Source organism: Sorghum bicolor, chromosome 5 (genome assembly GCF_000003195.3).
Source record: "Sorghum bicolor cultivar BTx623 chromosome 5, Sorghum_bicolor_NCBIv3, whole genome shotgun sequence".
Lineage (NCBI taxonomy): Eukaryota > Viridiplantae > Streptophyta > Magnoliopsida > Poales > Poaceae > Sorghum > Sorghum bicolor.
Genome location: NC_012874.2, coordinates 24284787 through 24291665, shown reverse-complemented (window position 1 = coordinate 24291665; position 6879 = coordinate 24284787).

Below are 6879 nucleotides of genomic sequence, written 5' to 3'. Positions count from 1 at the left end.
GAAGCGCTGAGGAACAAGCTGTTACGTAAGCGCCCATCAACGGTAGCAGAGCTCCTCGCCACGGCTAAAAATTACGCCGATGCCGATGACGCAGAAAAACTAATCCGAGACGATGCGAGAGGCCCCGACCAGCCTTCCCGGCGAGATGACGGTCGTGGTCGCTACGACAACAGAAATCACCGCCGCTCCGACAACCGCGATCACCGAGAGGGTTGGGATCGGTGGCGCGACAGCCGCGACGACTTCAGAGGAAAGCGCCCTCGCGACTACGACCACGAAGTAAATACGGTCAAACGTCCTAATGGACGACGGGACTACCAAGACGACTACAACAAAACGTTGAAGGGACCGTGCCAGCTACACCCAAAGTCCAACCATACCATGGAAGAGTGCCGCGTCCTCAAAAGTATCTATACACGGCGGGCCGCCCAAGAGGACTCCGCCAAGAAAAATAACAAGCGCGACGGGCACGACCACGAAGATGAGGATGAGGACCAAGATAGGGACCCCCGACACCAATACGTCAGCCCCACTGACGTGGTCCACTCCATTTTCGGGGGCAAGGTCTCCACTGAGTCCAAGCGAGAAAGAAAGCTGTTAAAGAGAGCCTGCCTCAACATAGACAGCACGGACGGGCTGATCGCAGATCCGAAATTTCCCGCGTGGTCCCACAGGGAGATCTCGTTCAGCAGGAAGGACCAGTGGGCCGCTATCCCAGAACCGGGTCGTTTCCCACTGATTCTTGACCCCTGCATCAATAGCATCAAATTCGAGCGCGTGCTCGTGGACGGGGGAAGCTCCATCGACATCCTCTTCCGCAACAGCCTGCCCGCCCTCAAGATATCATCGGCACAACTAAAACCTTACGACGCCCAATTCTGGGGGGTTTTGCCAGGTCAAAGTTCAGTGCCCCTTGGACAGATAACATTGCCTGTCCAATTCGGCACACCCGACCACTTCCGGACGGAGTTCATCAACTTTGTAGTCGCGGATTTCGACGGGACCTATCACGCCATACTGGGCCGCCCATCGCTGACAAAGTTCATGGCAGTACCGCACTACTCATACCTGGTCCTTAAGATGCCCACGGAGAAGGGCGTCCTAACCGTCAGAGGCAACGTCTACACTGCGTACACCTGCGAAGAAGAAAGCTTCAAGATCACCGAGGCAATCGACCTCTCAATCCGCATGGCGGAAACAGCAAACCAAGCCGCACAGCTACCTCCCGATCAGCTCCGATTACCCGAACAGGCGACAGCCAGGAAAAACTCAAAATCCAAGGAGTACAAAGAAGTGCAGCTGGTCGAAGGCAACCCCGAGAAGACAGCCCTCATCGGGGCCAACCTGGATCCAAAATAGGAAGACACGCTCGTCAGGTTTCTAAGGGACAACGTGAGCGTTTTCGCGTGGAAACCCGCAGACATGCCCGGTGTCCCACGAAACCTGATCGAGCACTCCTTAAATGTTTCGAAGACCGCAAGACCAATCAAGCAAAAACTGCGACGGTTCGCTCGTGACAAAAAGGAGGCTATTAGGGCAGAAATAACACGGCTTCTAGCAGCCGGATTCATAAAAGAAGTGTATCACCCCGATTGGCTCGCCAATCCGATTCTTGTACGCAAAAAGAATAATGAATGGCGAATGTGCGTTGATTACACTGATCTTAACAAACACTGTCCTAAAGATCCTTTTGGTCTCCCTCGCATCGACGAGGTGGTCGACTCAACGGCCGGATGCGAACTCCTCTCCTTTCTAGACTGCTACTCTGGTTATCACCAGATCTCGCTAAAGGAGGAAGATCAGATCAAAACATCCTTCATCACACCCTTCGGCGCATACTGCTACACGACCATGTCTTTTGGACTCAAAAACGCCGGGGCCACTTATCAAAGGGCCATCCAGCAATGCCTCCACGACGAGATTCGCGATGACCTCGTCGAGGCCTATGTGGACGACGTGGTCGTAAAAACAAGGGACGCGAGCACCCTAATCGACAACTTAGACCGAACCTTCAAGGCACTCAATAGCTACAAGTGGAAGCTCAACCCCAAGAAATGCATTTTCGGCGTTCCTTCCGGTCTACTGCTCGGCAACGTCGTCAGTCGCGACGGCATACGACCAAACCCTTCAAAAGTCAAAGCCGTACTCGACATGCGACCACCGAAGAACGTCAAGGACATTCAGAAGCTAACCGGATGCATGGCCGCCCTCAGTCGTTTCATCTCAAGGCTGGGAGAAAAAGGCCTCCCTTTCTTCAAGCTATTGAAAGCGTCAGAAAAATTTTCTTGGACAGATGAAGCCGACGCTGCGTTCACTCAGCTTAAGACCTTCCTCACTTCGTCACCTATCCTCACAGCGCCTCAGCCCAATGAAGACCTACTTCTTTACATTGCTGCAACCGACAGGGTTGTTTCCACGGCAATAGTGGTCGAGCGAGATGAACCAGGTCACGCCTACAAGGTCCAGAGACCCGTTTACTTCATAAGTCAAGTCCTAAACGAGTCCAAGGCTAGGTATCCACAAATACAGAAGCTCATATACGCCATTCTGATAACATCAAGAAAGCTGAAGCACTACTTCGACGGCCATCGAGTCCTGGTGACAACCAGTTTCCCTCTCGGGGACATCCTGCGCAATAAAGACGCCAATGGCAGAATCGTGAAATGGGCGATGGAACTGTGCCCATTCTCGCTGGAGTTCCAGAGCCGAACTACGGTCAAGTCTCAGGCCCTGGTCGATTTCATTGCTGAATGGACGGATCTCAATGAGCCTCCCGTTCCCGATGTCTCAGACCACTGGTCAATGTTCTTTGATGGGTCCTTAAACATCAACGGTGCCGGCGCCGGGGTACTGTTCGTATCACCCAACAAGGACAAACTACGTTACGTCCTTCGGATCCTTTTTCTGGCGTCAAACAACGTCGCCGAATACGAAGCGTGCTTGCATGGCATAAGACTAGTAGTTGAACTGGGGGTCAAGCGCCTCTATGTCTATGGCGACTCCGCTTTGGTCATCAACCAGCTCAACAAGGAGTGGGACGCAACCCACGAGAAGATGGATCTCTACTGCAAAGAAATTCGCAAATGGGAAACCAACTTCTATGGCATAGAATACATCCACGTGGTCCGGGATAAGAACCAAGCAGCAGATGCGTTGTCAAAGTTAGGCTCATCTCGGGCCCAAATCCCGCGGGGTATTTTCGTCCAGGACATCCATGAGCCGAGCGTAGGCTCCTCCCTGGTCGACAAGCAACCCACCGAGGCAATGCTCATAGACGACGCCACTCCGACAACCGGTGGGCATGACTGGCGTACCCCGTTCATCAAATACATATCAGACGGGACAGGTTTTCAGGACAAAACAGAGAACGAGCGCCTCATCCGACAATCAAAGAACTACATCCTGGTCGACGGAAAACTCATGCGGAAAAACGCAAGCTCCGAAGTACTGCTCAAGTGCATACCCCAAGATGATGGTATCAAGCTCTTAGAGGACATACATGCTGGATCCTGCGGCAATCACGCCGCATCTAGAACGTTGGTCGGAAAGGCTTTCCGAGCAGGTTTTTATTGGCCAACCGCGGTCGGCGACGCAGAAAAACTGGTTCGACATTGCGAAGGATGTCAGTTTTTCGCTAAGAGGACCCATGTACCTGCCCATGAAATTCAAACCATCCCGTCGTCTTGGCCCTTTGCTTGCTGGGGGCTTGACATGATCGGACCATTTAAACCAGCCCCGGGCAATTTCAAGTTTGTCTTCGTGTTAATCGACAAGTTCTCCAAGTGGATTGAATACATGCCCATAGTCAAGGCAACCTCCGAGAAGGCTGTGGAGTTCCTCAATCAAATCATACACATATTCGGCATCCCGAGCAGCATAATCACCGACCTGGGCACTCAGTTTACTGGCACCACCTTTTGGGACTTCTGCGATGACAGAGGCATAGTCATAAAATACGTGTCAGTGGCACATCCACGTGCCAACGGTCAAGTTGAACGTGCTAACGGAATGATCGTTGACGCCCTAAAGAAAAGGTTGTACACCGAAAACGACAGAGCACCCGGTCGATGGATGAAAGAATTGCCGGCAGTGGTCTAGGGCCTCCGAACTCAGACCAGTCGAAACACAGGGGTGTCTCCTTACTTCATGGTATATGGTGCAGAGGCGGTCCTGCCGTCCGACATACACTTCGGATCCCCTAGAATCGAACACTTCGACCAGGCGACCGCCGACAACGCCAGAGAACTCGAAATCAATTGCATGGAGGAAAAACGTTTAGATTCTTGCCTCCGAACAGCAAAATATCTCGCGGCAGTCAGGCGATACTACAACAGGAACGTCAAAGACCGTTCCTTTGTGGTCGGCGATCTGGTACTTCGATGGAAAACAAGCCAGGAGGGAATGCACAAGCTATCCACTCCCTGGGAAGGACCTTTCGTTGTGACCGAGGTCACACGACCCACGTCCTACAGATTGGCATACCCAGACGGAACACGAGTGCCTAACTCTTGGCACATCGACAAACTGCGACATTTCTATCCATAAAGTTTTGATAACTTTCCTCTGTAAGTATCTTATAATTTTTGATAATGAAATTCTCTATTTTTTGCCTATACCTTGTCGCACACAGCACTCGGCAAAACTCCTACAATGGATGCTCCTAGCGACTACCGAGACGAATACGGTGACACGTCACTCAGATATTCTTACAGCGCTCAAAACAACAGTCATGACAAAAAACAAACTTTATTACAAAATTTACACACAAAGTTTACAATAAATACCCTGACGGGCAGACACTAGTCTATTCCTACAGACTACTTTATTGGCCTAGCTGCTCGGGCTGATCACCCGCCTGGCCCTGCTGCCCGGACGAAGGGGTCGGGGCCACCGGCGCCTGGCTGGTCGAGACCGCAGGCGTCGACCCCCCATCTCCCGCAACGGACGCGCCCGACAACTTCCTGGCCGACCTATCTGAACTCGGCTGGTCTGGAGGAGTGGCCGTTCCGCACAGATTGATGTCGCCGATCACCGTCGACGACAAGTCCAGCAGACTACCCCGAAGTTCGTCCGCTTCCTGAGGGCCGACTTCCTTCGGGTACCCCTTCTCCAGCCTGCTCAAGTCGACCAGGGGGTAGTGGGCGCGCACCATGCTGAGGACGTGCGCACCGGCAAACTCCCCAGCGTCCTTCACAAACTGCTGGAGCTAGTCCCACGCCCGTTGCGCCTTCTCGACCGGGGTCAACTGCGGCGCGCGGGGCTGGCTCTCCGGGAGCTCGGGACTGATCAGGTCTAGGACCGGGGACACTCCCTTCCAGATCCTGCAACAGTTGACCTTCCAGGAGTCCCGGTCCTTGATCAGATCATCCAGGTGCTTCTTGGCGTTCACCTTGAGCACTGCAAACGAAACAAGGCGTTATTTTCGGCATACTAAACAAACAAATGGGCGACAAGCAGCAGCTGACAAGGCGGCACCCATTACCAGATAATTCCCGGTCCTTTCGGCCCAATTCCTCTCCTGCTCGCCGCCCGGACTCCAGCGCACCGGCGAGCTCTTGGCTGAGCTGCTCCTTCTCTTGTCGGAGGCGCGCCACCTCCTCCTCCAAGTCTGTGTGAACCATAAACTGGTCAGTAAAGCAAACTACACAAGTACGCAAAGCTGCTCGGAGCGTGTGACTAACCTTCTCGCTGCCGGTACTGGTCGGCCAAGCGACGAGTGAGGTCGAGACGACGCTCCTCCTGGGCACTCATCTCGGCCACCTTCTCCCCGACCTCCGAACGCAGCCGGTCTACCTCCGCGGCAAGGGCCTTGTTCTCGGCCATGACGCCTTCTATCTGGTCAAAGCACCGTTTCCGATACTTTGCCGTTTTCATGGCGCCCTACAAAGCGAGTATATAACGACCATGCAAAACACGGCATAGAATGTACAGCAGTACAAAAGGTCGCTTACCTTGACTTCGTCGACGAGGCGTTTGGCCGCGCGCTCCACCCTGGCGGCCTCTTCGGTCTCGGCGAGCTCCTCATGCCCGATAAAGTGATCCCCGCGTTGGCGCCACACATACATGTGTTGGCGGCCATCACGGGGACGACCCTCAATCTCTTCCACCTCATCATCGGAGGCCGCCCGGGTTTCCTCCTCCTGTGCTGCGTCACCCCCGGTGGTGGTCCCAGGTATTACTGGTCCTCGGACCAGACCTGGGGAGCCCGCAGCCGAAGAGGCTCCTGCTCGGGGCGGCGTGGGGACTTCACTCCCCCCGGCAGGTGGAGCGGTCGGAGATCTTCCCTCCTCTGAGAAGCCAGTTGGGGGAGCCTCTCCAGCCCTGGTCGGGCTGCCGGTCGTAGTCGGTGCCGCGGACGGGAGCCCCTCGGTGCTCCCAGGCGCGACTGCAGCTGTTGGCTGCTCTGTGGTCTGGGGGGCCGTATCCTCAGCAGCATGGACTGGCTCGCCCGTCCCTTGGCTGGCAGCCTGGCCGGGGTCGACATCCGACGCCGCACTACAGGAACAAAAGTGTAATTTCAAAAAAAAAAAATCAAAGAGGAGTTCAAAATATGTAAGTCGAACACTTACAGGTCTGATCGACGGTGGGTGGCGGTGAACCTCCTCCTCGCCCGGCCGGTCGGCACCTGCGCCCCCGTCTCGACAACTTGCGGTGCAGGGGCGTCGCTGGCCACTCGATCAGTAGCGGCCGGCGCATTATCTGGGCGACCCCGGGGCCGTCGGACCAACGACGGCGCAGCCTCCTCCTCCTCGTCGTCGTCGTCAACGATCCGCACGAGCCGACGACGCTTCGGTGCTTGGCTGCTCTCCGCCGGTAGATCTGCCGGCAGCTCCGGTGTCGGCAAAGGATCTGCCGGCAATGGCCTCTTCCCCGCTACCC